At 24.0% G+C, this 19,333-nt stretch overlaps 1 protein-coding gene across 1 annotated transcript in view; it reads right to left on the bottom strand.

The window, feature by feature from the left end:
- Positions 1–19,333, bottom strand: part of LOC408372 (poly(rC)-binding protein 3) — a 319,750-nt gene that overhangs the window by 174,741 nt on the left and 125,676 nt on the right. The window contains exon 3 of the mRNA XM_026444321.1: positions 1,322–1,360. The gene's annotated coding sequence lies outside the window, so the exon portion shown is untranslated. The remainder of the gene's footprint in view (positions 1–1,321; positions 1,361–19,333) is intronic.

The following is a 19,333-nucleotide window of genomic DNA, read 5'->3' as shown; positions in this document are numbered from 1 at the left end:
AATAAACGATATCATCCAACTTTATTCCAAGTTTTCGAGATGTTTCTTTCGATTTTATCAATTGCCAAATATTTTTTATTTTTACGAATCAAAAGATAAAAAAGCTTAATCTTTATTAAGAATTAATATATTTGGTGAAAATTTAACGCCCTTCCAAAACCTTTTTTTTTTTATGGTTATAATCAAAATGATTGAACTTTTTTATCGCGTATTATGCATGACAAAATTTTCATTTTAGATACAATATTTAATATCCATTTAATAATGAATAAATTTCCTTAATCCTGATTAATCAGGATTATTATATATTTTTTTATATAATGTGTTATATAACATATGAGAAAATTTTTCATTTCAGAATGATGCAAATGATGAAATTTTCCATTATGAGTAAAATTAAATTTCAATATTAAAAAGATCTCTATTTTTGAAAAAATTTGAATATTGATAAAATAATTTTCCCTGTTAATGTCCATATATTTGATGCATTATATTTACTATTAGTAAAATCATTTTCAAAGTCTAATTGAAGTGCAAAAAATCATTTGTCACAAGCTTTTACAAAAAATTATGGTTTATAATGAAAATAAAATGAATAATTTGGTAAAAAAAGGAAAATTGTTAATATAATAATGACTGTGTATAGCAAAAGCAATAATAAAAAAATATTAAACAATGTAATATATAAGTAATAATTATTAATATTAATAATTTATCACATTCTTTTAATCAGAGTTAAAGAATTAGATATTTTTTTTTACTACAAAGTTTGAAAATATAAAAGGATATAATATTTTAATAATATTTTTAATTGAAAAGAGAAAAAATTTGTTGGAAAGAAAATTAACAATTTTTCTTATTAAATTGAATTAAATTTTTAAAATAACGTTTAAACAATTTAATATAATTTTGTGTTTAAAAATAATTTTTAACTTTTTATTAAATCTTTTAATTAATTCAAGTTTTAAATTGAATACAAATTATTAAGTTTGCTGCTTTAATCAATTCATTAAGAGTAATAAAAATAATTAAACAATTCGACACTCATTATAATTTCACAATTGTTCAAAAATTTTACTTTCTCATTTTCACGATCCACAATCTTCAAGAGAAGTATAATTTTAATATTAAGAACAGAATCTTCTGCATGACATTTTCATTTTAAAATTCTTTCGATTTATTTTAGAAGAAGTTTAAAAAGTTTCGTGAAAAAGAAAGTATATAAATTTTATAAAAAAAAAAAAAAGGAATGTTTATACAAATTTTCTCGTGCAAAATGAAAGAAGCAGAATGATAAAATAGAATTTCACTAAAGACTCACCACTTATTACTCGATCTTCTTCTTTTATGATATAAATATCTGCAAAAAGTAAAGAGAAAATTAATATTATTATTGAAAAGAATTATATTAAAAATTAATATTAATTATTGAAATATATATATATTTTATATAAAAACGAAATTTTTTTAAAAATTGACTTTTTAATTAACATAATAAATTTCAATTTAAATTGAATTTTTTCCAATTTTAACTTTCTTTTATCTCTTGTGTATTTAATTTAAATTTTAAATATTGCATATATATATAAGATATTTTCCCACTTATCAGTATTAATATTTCATTTATTCTTTTCATGATTGAACATTTTATTTATTCAATAAATTGCAATATTTGAACTCAACTTCTTTTATTGCCAAGGACAAGATACCTGATGACGCAAAGATATCGTTTAAGAGATTCTATAAATGAGATATTTTACGAATATAACTTTTATTCAAATCTTTTATTCAATTGGAAAAGATTTACGAGATATCTCATCCTTGTTAAGAACAACATATTGTTCGAGTAGATATCTTTTTAATAACGAAAATATTTAAAATTATATTCATTCTTTTTATTTATAAAAATATTGTGTGAAATTATGTAATAAAATCTATTAAATCTATTAAATATCGATAATTTAATAAACAATTAAAACAGTAAAAAGTGTATGTAAAAAGTAAAAATCAAATGAAATGAGATCTTTATTTGATGATTGTGATACATTTCTATTAAATTTCTTTTTATTGTTTTCTTTCAAGATATATAAGAGTACATATACCATTTATTTAGAATAATTATTTTTAATTGATTAAGTCAAGTAATATATTTGTTGAATTTAATTACAATTAGATAACAACAGTAGAAAATCTCACAAAATCTTTTCATATATCCAAAATGGATTAATTATATTAGAAAATTTAATTTTCACAGATAATAAGTCATATAAAGAAAATTACTTTTCTTTTGCTCAATTTTGTATTTCTATTTTCATCAAAAAGGTGAAACATTCTTCTCATAAAATTTACAATCAAGAGAAAGAAAAGAAGATACAAATGCACATTCCACTGACAAATTTTCACTGCCAATTATTCTTCTCCTGAAAAGCATCTGTTTTCTCTGTTTGCTTTACTTTTTCGACAACTCGTTTCTCTTTTCTGATTCAATAAAAAAAAAAAAAAAAAAGAAAAAAAGAAAGAAAGAAAGAAGCAATAGTAAGAACAAACAAAGAACAAAAAGACAACAACAGTTTGGGGAAAGTGTCAATACGAAATTAAATAGGAAATTTCGCGGGAGAGGAACACGATTCGTTTTAAATCGAACAGGAAATCGAAGTTATCGAGTTTTCTCTCGCGTTTTCGATAATCCAACCGGGCTGTGAGGATGAAAAGAAGAGGAAAGGGTGGAAATTCGATCGACAATAAACGTGAAACACCGTGAACCTCGACTAACGAATTTCAATTCGTTGAAAAAACATCGGGTGTGTGTTTAATCTGACGACTCTTCCTATCGTTCACGAAAAATTTCCGCAAGTCTGCCCTTTGTTGAGACGAGAATTCTTTGTTGAGGAAATTTTCCAAGACACGATATAAAGGAATATATATACATAAATATATTTCGTCTCTCTTAACATGTAATTATTAAAATTACTATACGTTGAAGAATCATCTATGTCCTTTGAATAAAAATTAAAAATTAAACATTTTTATTTATTTTATTTTATTTTATTTTATTCGTTTTTGAATGAAAAGTACAAGTACATCATTTTCTGAAAATTTTTAACGTTAATGATAAATAGAAAATTAAAAATTATAATATTGCATGTTTGCAATATTATTCATAAAATGGTTTGTTGATTTTTCACATTTTTAAATGTATCTTATATCCTGATGTAGCTGGATACTTTTGTAACCAACTGTACATTTCACTATTTTTCATAAAATAGTTTGTTGAATTTTATTTTTTATTTTTAATTATTTTTAATATCTTATATCCTAATGTAACTGGATACTTTTGTAACCAACTCATGTACATCTCATTGTACTCTACAATACATTTTTATTTTGATATTTAGAATTGATCTTTCAATGTTAGAAAATATTAACGTTCTATATATTTTATTTAATTAAACGAAATATTGATTGGGCAAAAAAAAAAAAAAAAGAAATTTTCGATGTTCAAAAAAATTCTACAACAAAATTCTAACAACAATTTTGTAATGAAAAAAAAAAAACAATGTTGATTTACGCGTGAAAAAAAAAAGGCAGAAACAAGCGAGAGGCAAAAGAGACACGTGGAATTTGGCACAATCAATAAACTGTATTTGACAATAGTTTGATTCAAAATTTTAAAATAGAACACTTCCGGTTTCTTTATGAACACATATGATTCATGTTATGGGAAATCAACGTTAAGATATTTTCATTTTAACTTTTTAGTTACTTTTTAAAAATAAGACAATGAAAATTATTTAAAATTATTTACTTTTTATTGATTCAAAAATGTGTTAAATGTATTTTGATTTTTGTTTGTTCCTTAAAATATTACATAACTAAACATTTTATAATAAATAAGAATTTAATTATTTTATTATTTGAAATATCCTTATCAAATTGACACTGCTAAAATAATTAAAATGATTAAGAAATAAGAACAAATTCATTTATGATTTGCTTTATGAAAATGAAAAAAATTATAAAAATTTTTTAGTGACAAATTCTAAAGGCTAAAACTTAATCATTTATTCTGAATCATTAAACTTATATCTATCTAATTATTTATAAATATTTTTAAACGATTCTTTTTAACAGTTTTTAAAAACTTCTAAAACATTTTATTTTCATAAAAAAAAGATCAATAGAAAGCGAATAAATTATTAAACTTTTGTCAATTATTTAAATTTGTAAACTTTCTGATATAACTTTTCAGATCGTATTCCAAGAGGGCTCCACTCCTTGAAATCCACTGTTTATTCATTCAATAGTCTAATATAAAAAGTTATGCCATAAAGATTAAAGTTAAGTTTTGCAAAAAAATAATGTTTCAATAGAAATTGAAAGACTGAAGAAATTTTTTAATATAAATTTATTAATATAACACATCTATGAAAATGTTTTATTTTTTATTTCATTTTCTGTGCAACCTAAAAATTGGATCTTAAAATAGAAACTTTAAAAAACTGTCCTTATTTTATTTAGCTATTTTTGAAACATTCATATATTTTTGATATATTTCATTTGCATTAAAAATAGAGAAATTGATAAATATAATCTTAAAATAATCTTAAATATTGATTGAAAATGATTTTTATATAGATATTTTCTTTATCAATCTTACAATCTACATTTAAGTTTTCTCTAATATAGATATTTATTTTCAACAATATACAACTTTGTCATTCTTTAACTTCCTTTACGAATATTGAACAAAAATTCCATATAGGATAATTCTTTCTTACAAAGATATTAAACTATATAAGAACTATATAAGAACTATAATCATTTTACATATAATTATAGCACAAGAATTATAGCATTTAATTATAAATCAAGGAACAATCAAGATACCATCAAGAGATAATCAGATTTAAATAAAAATATTTTAATTTCATTTTGTTTTGCAATTTTCTTTTGCACAAAAATCTCCGATTGTTTCAAACGGAGTATTTAGAAATGAATTGGACGTCGAAGGAATAAAGATGGCGGGCCAGACGGGAATTATTTCGTGAATTACCGAGGCGGTCGAAGAGGAAAGGTGAAGGATCGCAAATGGTACGAAATATCAAGAGTCGGGAAATTCACTTGTCGAATGAAATTTTCATTAATGAGAGCTGTGAGAGGGGAAAGGAGATTTGGAGACCGGTGTACGCACTGGTATGGGAGATTTGTATTATTTATGGAAGATTTTTGCGAAGAGGAGAAATAACGATGGTCATTAGTCGGTCGTGAATTTCAGGGAATACGAGAAAATCTGGAAGAAGGGAGGGAAGATTGTTTTCCTGTCGAACGATGCCGGAAATGAAGAGTTCTGCAGACTTGGGACGATTTAACGTGTCGAGATAAACGCGAATTGGGAAAGAATTTGAAACATTGTGTTCTAAATTGAGAAATTTTTCCCTTAAAAAAAAAAAAAAAAAGGAAAACCATTATATTTAGTTTATTCGTGTGTATTTACAGAATGTTTTTATGCAACAAATAGAAAAATACAGTTATACTTGTAAAATGATAATGAAATTTATCTTTTATTCTTGAGTATTTTTCTTCGTTAAATTTGTAATCCGACTTTTTCATTATTTACAAGTAATTTAATATAACAATATGCAAACATAAATACACAATGCGTAAATTTAACTTGTATTTAATATATCTACAAAAAAATGAATAAAGAAAGAATTTAATTTGTGATACATAAGAATCATTATACAAGTATTGTTTACCAAAAACTGTGAAATTAATATTTTTTAGCGATTTAAATCAGAATTATATATAAAATATTTTTCAAATTCAGATTCAGCAGTGAAAAATATATAATAACAATCAATGTATATATTTTCTCAAACAAAAATCGTGTTTAACAATGTAATTAACTGTTCAATGATATTACAATTTTAATTTTGATTTATATAAGTACAATTCTTCTGTCTAATGATAAAACGGAATAAAAAGAGGGAATATATCAAACATACTCGAAATCTTTTAAACGGAAGAACAAGAAATGAGAATGCAGGTCGCAAATCACGAGATTGATGGCAGTCAAACGTTTTCGAATTTGTTGCATCTGCCGATTTTTCCACCACTATGACAGGAGGTTACAAATCACATGCGACGCAACGTTGCCACCACCCGTTTGGCAAAACGGTTGAGATACAATCCGAGATCTGCCTGGGTATCGGCCATTTTTATTCGAACGCGATCGAGGCGCCTCTCGTGCCTTCGAGATATTTACGCAGCAAGATGCCACCAGAAGTCCGTATACGTTCGAATTTCACCGTACTTTCGAGGATTTATATCACGCTTCCGCATCGTTGCACGTGATTTTCTTCCGATGGATTCGAGGTATCTTTTAAAGACGTTCCGAGACGTTGTGCTCGTGGGAATTGGGATCGTTTGGATGGATGAAAGTGTTTCTTCTTTTTAGTGGTTATGTTAAAAAAAAAATATTGGAATTATTAAATCTAATTTATCAAATTGTTTCAATTTAATTTCAATTTCGTATCTAATTTTATTTTTCAATGCATGCATATAAATACGTTATTTCTTGCAATTATTTGTTTGTCTTTATAGATTTTTTTTTATGTTTGTGACACGTATTTTAGTAAACTTGTTTATATATTCAATTGATGATTCAATTTTAATTCGTGAATCAAAACTGTATAAAGAAAATTTCTTACATTCACAAATATTTTACAATTTGATTAAAAAAACTAAATATATATGAATGTATTGTTTTTTTATTTTTTTAAAAATTACAAAATTAAAAATTCGAATGTTTTATTACTTGAAAATAGTTTCCTTAAGAGATAAATTTCATGAGGATTTGAATATTTAAATATCAAATGATTGTGAATTAATATTGGTAACAATAAATATTAGCATAATGTATTATTTGTATTATATTATATTTTTAATATTATTATTATTATTATTAGATTATATATTATATATTATATATTAATTACAAATATATTCATCGCAAAAGTTCATAAAAATTTAAAAATATTATTGATATTTTTAAAATGCTTTGAAACATATAAAAGATTATTAAAACAGATTTATCTTTGATACAAAACATATTGAAAAATACGTATTTAAAAATTTCATGAAAATTTTAATATTATTTTTTTTTCTTCAAATCATAATTATACTCGAAATTTGATACAAAAACTTGATTCAAGAAAATTCATTTCTGGAACGAGTGAAAAATCGCCAATTTCTACGCCGACGCAAGGAAGAAAACGCGGTTTTATAACGTGCAAGATATTAAAAGGGGAAGATGGCGGGTGTCCCCATGGTGCAGACGGCGTGAAACTCACGAGGAACTTTGAATTCGCAATTTACTCTCCAGAGAGACTAAATTCGCGCCCTACGAAACGAATTCGAACTTGTACAGGGAAAGATTTGCCGAGCAAACAAAATTACCAACTATGTATATATATATGTATATATCCACGTACATACAGCGAGGTGTCGTTGATCGCGCGAATGCCAAGTCCTTCCTTGATTTTCCTTCCAATTTTTCAAATTGCCTCGCGATCATACATTTGGTTTTTACAGTTTACGTTTAAACCGCTGCTCTGGTGACTCTTTCGAATATAAGCGTTATTTATTTAATTTTATTTAGCAAAAAAAAAAAATGGATGTTTTTTTTTTTGCGAAATGTAAATTATTTGTAAAATTTTTTATTTATTAAATGAAACGTATACGTATATTATTATATATAAGAAAATAGAAAGAATTAAATATTGTTTATTAATTTTATTTGCAAAGAAAAATGAATATATATATTTTTCTTTCGTGGAGTCTTTTTAAAAATTTTCAATTTTTATTTAATATAAATAGAACATATATATTGTTATATTTTTCTATTAACAAAAGACAAAGTTAACGTTATTTGTTAATTTTATTCACGAAAAAAAAGAGAATGCGTAAGTTTTTTTTTTAATTATTTCGAAGGATTTTTAATTTATCGAGAATTTATATATAATAACATATATTAAATGATCTTTTAAGAAAAGTTAAGAAATTTGATTAAATTTGGCAAAGCATTTATTAACACGTATATTCTATCTTACAAAATTTATTTAAAAAAACACATTAATTTATGTTTAACGGTTAAAATACATTTATTTTTAATCTTATTTATTTATATATATTTGCTATAAAATGTTATTATAAATTCCCGTCAAGACTTCATCGAGACACGAAAAAATTCACGATTGCCATTAAACCTTCTTAAGGACTTGGTTTAATTCGCTCGAAAATCTCTGTCATTTACCAACAGGAAATTAGGAAACAGAGACACTGTCGAGAGCTCGCCAAACTTTCTTACCCTTCGAGCGTATCCCGTAACTTCGAAACTTTCTCGATCCAACGAGAGCTTTTTCACGATGACTAATAACCGAGATTTTTTTCGATTGTTTACGAGCTAAACGCTCCCAACTTTAATCACGTGGATTAATTATTCATTATAATTGGTTGAAACTTCGCGACGAGAATTTATCCTCGTTGTTACGTTATGATGGAACTTTTTTCTTTCTTTCTTTCTTTCTTTTTTTTTTTTTTTTTTTCTCTCCTCCCTCTCTCTAAAGAATCATGGCTCGTGATATTAAAATCCTTGAAAATGAAGATCATAAAGTTAAAATATTAAGCTAGAAGTTCGGTTATGATTAGTTTAATGTAAAGTGTAATGAGATTATTTGGTAATAGTGGAGAGGCTCTTAGCTTCGCGTAAAGGAATTTAATTAAGAAAGTTTCAAATTTTGTGCGTGTAAGTACGTGATAATTTATCATGGGTGAGAAATTTAGTTGATATTTTGTATACAATAAAGATACGTTAATAATTATTTATGATTGATTGATGTGCTTCCCGCTTATGCGTTTATTTAATGTAATTTACCATCATTGAAGATAATTATCGTGGAAATTGATGATATAGAGATATATAAAAACGATATATAATTATTAAGTTTCGAATTTAAAAATTTAAAATAATTATCTTGAAAGTTGCAAAATATCAACGATAAGAAAATAATTTTTATTATTGCAGAGATTGAGGCACGGTTCAAGGGCATTACAATGCAATTTTTAAGCCAAAAAAATTTTATAATAAAATTAAATATTAAATAATAACAATTAAAAATAAAATAATAAAATATGGAATTATTATTAATTTCATTATTTATAAAAATATACAATATACAAGTTGTTGATATATTTGTGAGATCGATTTTAAAATCCAAAACAAAAATCTCGTTTAAAGCTTATCTTTTAAGTTATAAACGATTTAAGTTCGCATCAGTTGAAGCGAGAAAAAGATAGCGAGTTCTTTATAACTCAAATTCCTTATAATTTATTAAACGAGTTTTCAATCGATATTTTTATATACCAACTTTTATGTTTTATCTTTAAAATATTTTCCAAAAGTATTTTACGAATAATATTAATTATTACATAAAGAATAATAAATAATAATAATATTATACAATGGCATGTAAAAATATGTAATATATCTACAGCCAAATTCACGTTTCTACGATCCAAAGCGTTCTCGCTACGAACAGTGGAACAAAAAAAGGTCACATTTCCATGGTAACCGATAACAACACGAACAGTCGTGCCTCGTGGCTCGAAGAGTGAACACGTGTGTGGACCGTTTAAAATCCTATAAGCATTATAGGAATATAAGAAATTATTTTAAATTATTAAAAAAATACTGTAAACAAGTTATTCAAACATTTAGTATATAGAAGTAAGATGCAAGAATCTTTGTGAAAGAGAGATATGTGAATGTGAAATTTCATGGTTGAAGATTTCTTGGCAAGAGACGATGGAATTGCAAGTTTCCATCCAATTGGAAGCTGGACAAAGAAAATTATTGGATGATTATTGGAAACAGGAACAATGGTCAAAGAAAGAAGAAAGAAGTTAAATATTTAGGTTTAAAGAAGCAACAAGAAAATATTATTAAAGATTATCTATGTTTGTACAAATAATTAATAATAATGGCATACACTTAGAGATTGATTTAATATTAATTTAAGAAGCAATAGCAATAATAATAATAATAATAATGATGAATTTATGTGATAAAAATAATTACAATAATAATATTAAAATATAAATTATATTATTAATTATAGAAATATTGTTTTTATTTATAATATTTATGTGTCGTTTCAATCTATCCACTATGCAATAAATTATATATTATTAAATATTAAAAATATTTCAAACGAAATTTGTAATATTTCAAAGAGAATTCTACAATGATCATTAGATATGTTTATTTGGAGATCTGTTTTTGAGATCTCAAGCTGATATTTGTTTTATTAAATGCATATATATGTTTTTATTTAATTAGAATTATATTTTATTCATTTTATTTATATAAAAGATTTTGTTTGCAATTTTTAAAAATTTTTCCTTTTAAAATATATAAATTTTATGTTTCAGTTTCTTTATCTTTACACATATTTTCACTTCTTTCTTCAAGATATTTCTCCTTTTTCGAATAACAGTGATTCTCACACTTTATCTCAGGATGATATTTCCACTCGATTCAATTTGGAAATAGTAAAAAATATCTCGTATCAGTGTAAGTAAAACTTGAATTTATGGTAAGTTTTCTATACAATCGGATACTTTGCGTTTTCCAATTTTAGATAAATAGGTAGAGAAATATTTTAAAGAACTGAAAATCTTTAAATTTTTCAAAAACAAGAGATTTAGAAAATATTATAAATTTTTCGAGCAAAATTTATTAAATCTCATAAAATTTTTATTTTATCCTGGAGATTTTTTGATCAATCTCTAAATCTTTAAAAGTATAATAATTTAAATTTAGTTTTAATTTAATAATCAAGATATAATTATTAATTTCTCTTCAAGTATAATTTTTTATCATTATAATATTAATAGAAAATTTTAGAACAAAATAGAAAAAAAAAGATACAATTTATCTTTTTATGTGTCAAATATAAAATTATATAAAATTATAAAATAATCAATACAAACGTATATCCGTCACTTTTGATTGCCATAAACTAGTATAGTTATCTCTCAAATATATTATGTCAATTTTGTCAAACAAAAATATTGAAATACTTTTATTAAAAAACTATCTTCATAAATGATCAAAATTTTATAATAAAATTAATAAATAGCAATAAAAATTAATGATAAAATATAATAATTAATTAAAATTATCTAATAATAAAAAATAATTTCTAACGCGTTAAAAATTGTTTAAAATTTTATTCAATAAAAATGTTAAACATGTCGAATAAATATTTCGTAAAGACATTATTGTATAAAATAGTTTTTTAATTCATAAAGAGTTTGAATTTTTTTTTAATAAAAAAATTTATTCCTCTTTGAAATTTAAACAACAGTTCAAAATTTATTCTCCAAACAATTTTTTTTTTTTTTGCTGCATTGTATTCCGGATGGATAAAACGCAGAAATCGAAAGTAGACGATCCGAGGACTCTTTCGAAAATACGCGAAGCATTCGAGGAAGCAGCTTGCTCGTATTTTAACAAATTCACACAGAGCGGCATGAAAGTTTGAACGACGCTCATCGGACGAGGATCGGACGCTTTAAACGCTTTATATCTAAACGAGAGATGAAACGTCCAGCATAATGAATTCATCCATTGCAATTAAACAGCCTAACAAGATTCACCGGGGTATCGAGATCACGGTTGTGGAATTTATTCACTTTGGAGTGCACGCAGAAACCTGTCCAATAGAGATATCGGGGCCAAGTGTTTCTCTCTTGTATAATTGAACACCAGACAAGAACATAACCAGCCAGGATTTAATGGTATCATGCCACGGAATGGCTTTTGGTTCGATGCTATTCAAATACTTGGAATATTCAAGTATTTGAAATTCGATATTCGTCCTTTTCCTCGATTTACTCGATCGTTCAAATCGCGCTTCGAGAGGATTTCACGAATCAAAATTGATAATATTCCTTTCTTTTGTTTCTTTTCATCTCGTTTCTCGAAAGTGTTACCATTTTTTTGGTTGAGCATCGTTCAGTATGTAAATTAAATATTTTGAAAAAATTTGTTATCTGATGGCAAAAGATCGTGATAAACAGTTTAAATAATTAGTAGAAATTTTATTATTTTTAAACAATTATGTTTATCTTGAAATTAGATATTTGATAAAATTTATTGATTAAAAAGGATGAATAATTAGCAACTTTTATATGAAAAGAATCGTGCTTTAAAAGTGCTTGATAATCAAATGATATGATATTGATATGTTTCATTCTTCAACTTTCATTCTTCTTCACTTTTTGAAAGCATTATTTATTGTTAAATAGAATGCTAGGATGTTTTATATTTATTGAAATTTATAAAATTAAAAATTTTGAAAAATTTTTCTCTTGAAAGAGAAAAATGATAATATGACAAAAAATAATTAAGTGTATGTGAAATTTAAAATGTAAAAATATAAAAAAGTATATGAACAAATTGATTAATCATCTTGTTTAAAAGAAGCTTAAAAAGATTTGATTTCTTTAAATAATTTTTCAATCTTGTAACTTATGTTATACAAATTTAAATGAATAATTTTATAATAACTCAACATTTTTTATTAATCAATAAATCTTCTTCTTTTTTATTATTATTATTAAAAAAGAATGAGTACAAAACAATTTAACAGAAATAAAATTTTCTAGATATAATAGTATAATGATATATTCTTTCATTCTAGAAATTAAAATCTTCTTTTTCATTGATTAGTATTAAAGAGTTGAGCAGTTTTTGATTTAATTATCTTTGATTAACTATAAATTTTTATTATTTTGTTTTTTTTATTTTTATCGTTTAATGAAAATTCTGTAATATACAACCATAAAGATTATTCTTCTAAATATTTTAAATAGAAACCATATTAATTAATTATATTACTATAATATAAAAATATTAAATAAAAGGATAAAAAAAATAGAAGTTATTACAATATAAAGATAAAGATATAATAAGATATATAAATATATAATAAAGATATAAATAAAATAACTCGAATAAAATGTAGCGAATAATATGAAGAAATTTCGATTATTGATTCGATTTTAAATAGATTCGACAAATTGAATGTTTAAACTGCTCGAATCATTCAATTTAAAAGGATTAGATTTCTCGAAGCTCGTCAGAACGATCAAACTATTTCGATATTCATGATATTCTATTCGGTTTGAATACTTAAACCAAGTTCATTCTCATACAGTTCAGATAGTTTCTTCAAGCCACTTGGACACATCCACTTTGCGTTCGAGAGGAGAAATACTAGGGCCATAGGTACGCAAGATGGAACATCGCTTAATAATAAATGTCACTTAGCTCCCCTGTAATCCAAATTTTCTGCCTTGACGTACAATGCTGTGAGAACACAGGTGACATCATCTGAGAGGGTGATATTTTCAAAATGTATTTTTCACTAGAATTTCTATCCAATATTGACGTACTAAAATGTGAAATTTACACATTTTTAAAATGTCAATTTCAATGTTTCGAAAATTTTTATAATATAATGAGTAAGAGAGTAATAAATTTTTCAAAAGGTTTTCATAACAGAAAATTATGAAGAAATTTTAATAATTTTTACAATATTTAATTTATTCACTTGAGTACAAAAAAGAAAATTTAAATATTTCTAGTGCAGAGAACAATCAGTATTTTTTCTTTCATTTAAAATATCCTTTATATTATTTATGTGTTTATTTTTAGATTTTATCAGATCAATATATATGTTCTCATTTGGAATCATTTGAAATTGAAATAAGAAATAATTGTGATTTTAATATTTAAAAAATATAAGAAAAATTATTTCAATTGTTTTTTTATTTTAAATTTGGCAAAATTAAGAAATTAATCATCAAACTAATATCACATACAACACAGAAAGTACAAGTATGATATAAATCATAGTTTATATGAAATGAATTTATACATTTTACATTACATAAATACCATTTCAAATCATTGCAATTATTTCATTTGAATTAATTTCAAATAATTAATCATTTCAAACAATATTTCAAATAATTTCACTTTAAATATATATACATCATAAATACAAAGTCATTATATCCTTAAAAAGATCAGGAAACATTATTATTCTAATATTTATGAACAAAGGTATATATGCAAATAAATCTTGACCACTCCAAACTGACAGAACTTTTCCCATTAAAGAAAGAAATTCGATTCCTCCCTTGAAAATATCTCATTTAAATTATAATAAAAATCCTATTAACTCTCTGCTGAAACATACCAAAGCTTTATCGCGACGAAAGCCATCCGAGAGAAGGGTATTTGAAAGAAATCAATCTCGTAATGATAAATAAAATTCATTGGGAGCATCGTTATATTTTAATCGGCCCTGACCGGGGAGATAAATATTCGTTTGTCAAAGGAAATGTTACGTTAGTAGGCTAAAAGCCACTCTCAGGGATTGGCAATTAGGTAACGGCTCGTGGTAATTGATCAGCACTGAAATTCCAGTTCTCGAGGATAGGTTCGTAGCTACGGATAGACCATTACAATCGCTCAGATAGATTACTGACCTGGCCAAGGTGCGTCCACGATCGATCTGACAAAGCAGATTTTGCCAAAAGATATAATTTTAAGGAGAAAATACGAAGAAAGGGAATGAAGGGATAAATAATATTTAATCTCTTGTTTTTCTGACCTCTGCTATATATGTAATGTTGGTAACATTAAAAGAAGTTGTCTAGAAGAATTTATACAAATTGAACGACGATTATTAAAAGCTTGATTATTCGATTATTCGAGGTTTATTCGAGTGATCAATTATTCGAGATTTATTCAAATGATCGATTATTCAAAGTTATTCGAATGACCATTATTCGAAGTTGGTTATACATATAATTAATTATTCGAAGTTTGAATTATTTGAATGATCTACTATTCTAAGTTGATTATTCGAATCATCAATTATTTGAAGTAATTCGAAGTTATGATCAATTATTCGAAATTATTGAATGACTGATTATTCAAAGTTATTCGAAGTTGATTATTCGTATAATCAATTATTCGAAGTTTAGTCGAATTATTCGAATAACCTATTATTCTAAGTTGATTATTCAAATCATCAAGTATTTGAAGTTATTTGAATGATTAATTATTCAAAATTATTCGAATGATCGATTATTTAAAGTTATTTGAATGACCATTATTCAAAGTTGATTATTCGTGTAATCAATTATTTGAGGTTTAGTCAAATTATTCGAATGATCTATTATTCTAAGTTGATTATTCGAATTAATTATTTGAAGTTATTCGAATGATCAATTATTCGAAGTTAATCATTCGAATGACCGATTGTTCGAAGGTAAGTTAGATATGTAATCTAGAATATTTAATAATATTTGTATTTTGTAAATATGTATTTTTATACATATTAAGTATACATTTTTCATTGTAATAAATTTTATTGTATTTGAAAATTAATTTTTAGTTATTTTTCTGATTTTTAGATGTCTCATATCTACAAATTCAATTCATTCTTATTGATTATTCGAGGAATTGATATTGATATTCTATTATTCTTAAATAAATTTATCAAAAAAAAAAAAAAATCATTTTGAAATAAGAAAAATGAAAATAAAATGAAAAAACTGGAAAAAAATGAATTTAAAAAAAATATATGTAATATACAATTATAATAGTATATTCTCAATTAATAATTATAAAATTTTAAATAATATATTTTAAATTTTAAAACATAGAATCTATAATTTAACATCATTTTATTTATAATATAATAGCGTTCCTTTTCTTCATTTTTTTTTTCTATTTTATCACGAATTCCTTTCACGAATTTCCTTTTACGAATAATATCACTTCATCTTTTCTTTTTTTTAAATTCTTTCATTTATAATTTTTATAATTATATTTTATAATTTTAAACAAGAAATTGTGTATAATTTTTTAAAATTTCAAATAAGCCAAAAAATTTCAAGTAAAACATCGCATTATTCTATTCTATTTTCCATTATTTTTAATTTTAATCTCTTTACAATTTTAAAAAATTCTTCAATTGATATAAAATCAGTGAAAAAAATTAGATTTTATATTTTTCGTTTTATAATTATTGAGAATGTATAAATAGTAAAATCAATATTATATTTTATTGAGATAGAAATATAGTTTTATATATATAATTATTTACTTTACTGTGATTTTACTTTAATTATAATATCATTTGTATGTAAAATAGATTAAGTATTATAGATAATTCTTATTTTCTTTAAAAAAAAATAAAAAAAAAATAAAAAGAATTTATACATATATAATTTTTTAATCAATATAAAATTAACGATTAAATATTTCAAATAGAATATTGTGCTAATAAAAAATACAGAATAAATTTTTATATTTTATATTTTCCAAGATATTCTATCAAAAGCAATTTTTTCGAAAATTTCTTTTTTATCGTTACAGCATGGATATATCTAATATCGTGAAATTCAATTTTCCATTATAGCATCATAGATGTGACCACGTCATCAATAATCCGAAAACGACCATATCATTCAGCCTATCAACCGCCACAGCTGATTAGTATTGAAATTTCAATTTGAGGACAGCCAACACTCGACCAGGATTATGGAGGCGCGGTGAATGTTGTATTCCATAGCTGGTGTACCAGTAAAGTGTATTAAACCATTTTGCTCCGACAATTGGAACGCAAATAACCATGATTATAATTAGGAAAATTACTATTATCCTAATTATGATTTTACATTTTTTGACAAATTGACACAAAATTAATCGAACGATATAAAATGTAAAATTTTTGAAGTTATTATATTTGTGTGAAATATAAATTTTTTTCAGATACAAATATAAAGTACTTTAACTTTACATAAAATGAATTTATTATGTAAATTTAAAATACTTTGATACTTATATAAAATTGTATTATTTTTTTTTTTATTATTATAATCTTAACTTTTAGTTGATTTTCGTTGATTTTCATAATAGACATATTCTGTTATGCATAAATATATATCTATCTCTACAAAATATAATACATAAAATACATAAATATATAAATTACATGTGAAATTATATAAAATTTATAGTTTACAAAATAAAATAATAAAACAATTTGACGAATTTTTTTCAAAATTTAATCATTTTCTTTAATTCTTTTATTTTATTTTATTTTATTTTATTCGCAAGTTTTATCTTTTCAAAAATATATGATTATATATATTATTATGCTTTGAATTACGTTAATAACGATTCAAATACGTGTAAAACAGTTTAGTTTCAAACAAAACAGTTGGAGTATAACACTGCAGCTTATTCAGATAACATTATATTTGAATAGTAGAGTTACATAACAGAAATTTCATTGTAGCTTTAATAGAAACACGTACTACATGGTACTAAATGGTTAAAAAGAATCGAATTTCTTGAATTACTCGACATTTATACAAGTCACATTCAAATAATAAAAATACCCTTTGTCAACAAAAATAATATATAAATAAAATAAATAGATCAAACTTTTTCCTAAAATCTATTTGATATGAAATAAAAAAAAATTTATCACGATATTTTTAAACAATACAATACAATTTTCATCATTTTTCTTTACTAAAATAAATGACTGATTTTTCAGACATTATCACAGATTATATACAATTAAGACAATTCATACTTTTAAAACAATGATGAGAATGAATATGAAACATATTAATTTAATATTTTATATATATCTTTCTAAAACTTATATTTTATTTCCAAATTCGATAATTCTCTTTTCTTTCTTGATCTTCTGATAATATTAAATAAAGTATTCGTGTAAGAATATTAGAAGTAAATTTTTAAAGTTATTACTTTATTGCATATTCATAATTCAAAATTTAAAAGAATTTAAATTTCTTTTGAATTAATTAAAAGAAATAGAGAATTTTATATTTTTTGTTTTATAATTATTGAGAACATGTAAATGTTTTTGGCAAAATCAATATTATATTTTATTGAGATAGAAATATAAATCTTGTAACATCCTAACAGGCCCAGACAGTAAGCAAAGAATAAAGATGGAAAATCAGATATAATGTAAAATGTACAGAATATTCTAAAAATATAATTCTTTTAAAATTAAGTTGTAATATAATACAATATTCTTATTTGTATGTACTTATCTATAAGTTTGACTTCCATTTTTGATAAAAAATTAATCCTTTCTCTATTTAAAATCAATTTCATCATGTGAGGTATATAATATGTCATCTATGTTTGAAGAGTGTGTACGAAATGAAAAGAATGATTTATCAAATTATATATTGTTGTAAAAGATTTAAAATCATAAATTTAAGATTTACAATATTATATATAAATAAAATAAATAGATCAAACTTTTTCCTAAAACTTATTTAATATGAAATAAAAATTTTATCACGATTTACAATATTATATTGCAATAATAATTTAAGTATTAAGTCTGTATTTTTGAAAGTATTTCTCACAATATTTTATATATATTCTTTTTATAGATCATTTATATTTTTACCCAATTATATTTTCAATACATGAAATACGTACATATGTTCACTATTTAACAATTACAATAAAATAAAATCCTTTATTTTCTCCTCTCCTGATCTCTTATCAAAAACAAAATTAATCAAAATCTATCTTAACCCTCTTCACACAATCATAAAAGTTCATTAATTATAATTCTTAACATCCAATCTTAATTCATTTCCTTTCAAAAATCTTTCAAAAAAATCCAACATAATTAAATTCTTTACTTTCCCTACAATATAAATACATTTATTCCAATATCCATTTCCACGTTTACTTAATAATCATAACAAAAACTCTGGTTTAAGTATCCAATCAATATCAAATTACGATCAAACGAAAATTTTGCATTTATCCAACGATCACGAAACCAGAAAAGAAAACCAAGAATAGCACTTCAGACGTCAGATTACGATCCAACTATCACGAAGGTAAACCACTCGCAGCTTAGGGTACACAGTACTTAACAGATCCACGTATCCCACCACGTCACGTCTTGGAGTGCCCGCGGCTATCCGTTCAAGGACCACGCCATTCAATCAGACATCACAGCTGATTAGCATTGAAATTCCAAGCCGACGACAGCCTATACTCGATATGCAAGCGACCACCACCGTGTCATAGTCGATACCTGGGACAGAGGGATGCGTTCGAGAGAGGGATGCACTGCGTGGAAAGAGAAAGGAACAGAGGCAGAGGGCGAATACCGAT

The sequence above is a fragment of the Apis mellifera genome, linkage group LG12 (assembly GCF_003254395.2).
Source record: "Apis mellifera strain DH4 linkage group LG12, Amel_HAv3.1, whole genome shotgun sequence".
Taxonomy (NCBI): Eukaryota; Metazoa; Arthropoda; class Insecta; order Hymenoptera; family Apidae; genus Apis; species Apis mellifera.
This window is presented reverse-complemented; position numbering and strand designations above follow the sequence as displayed.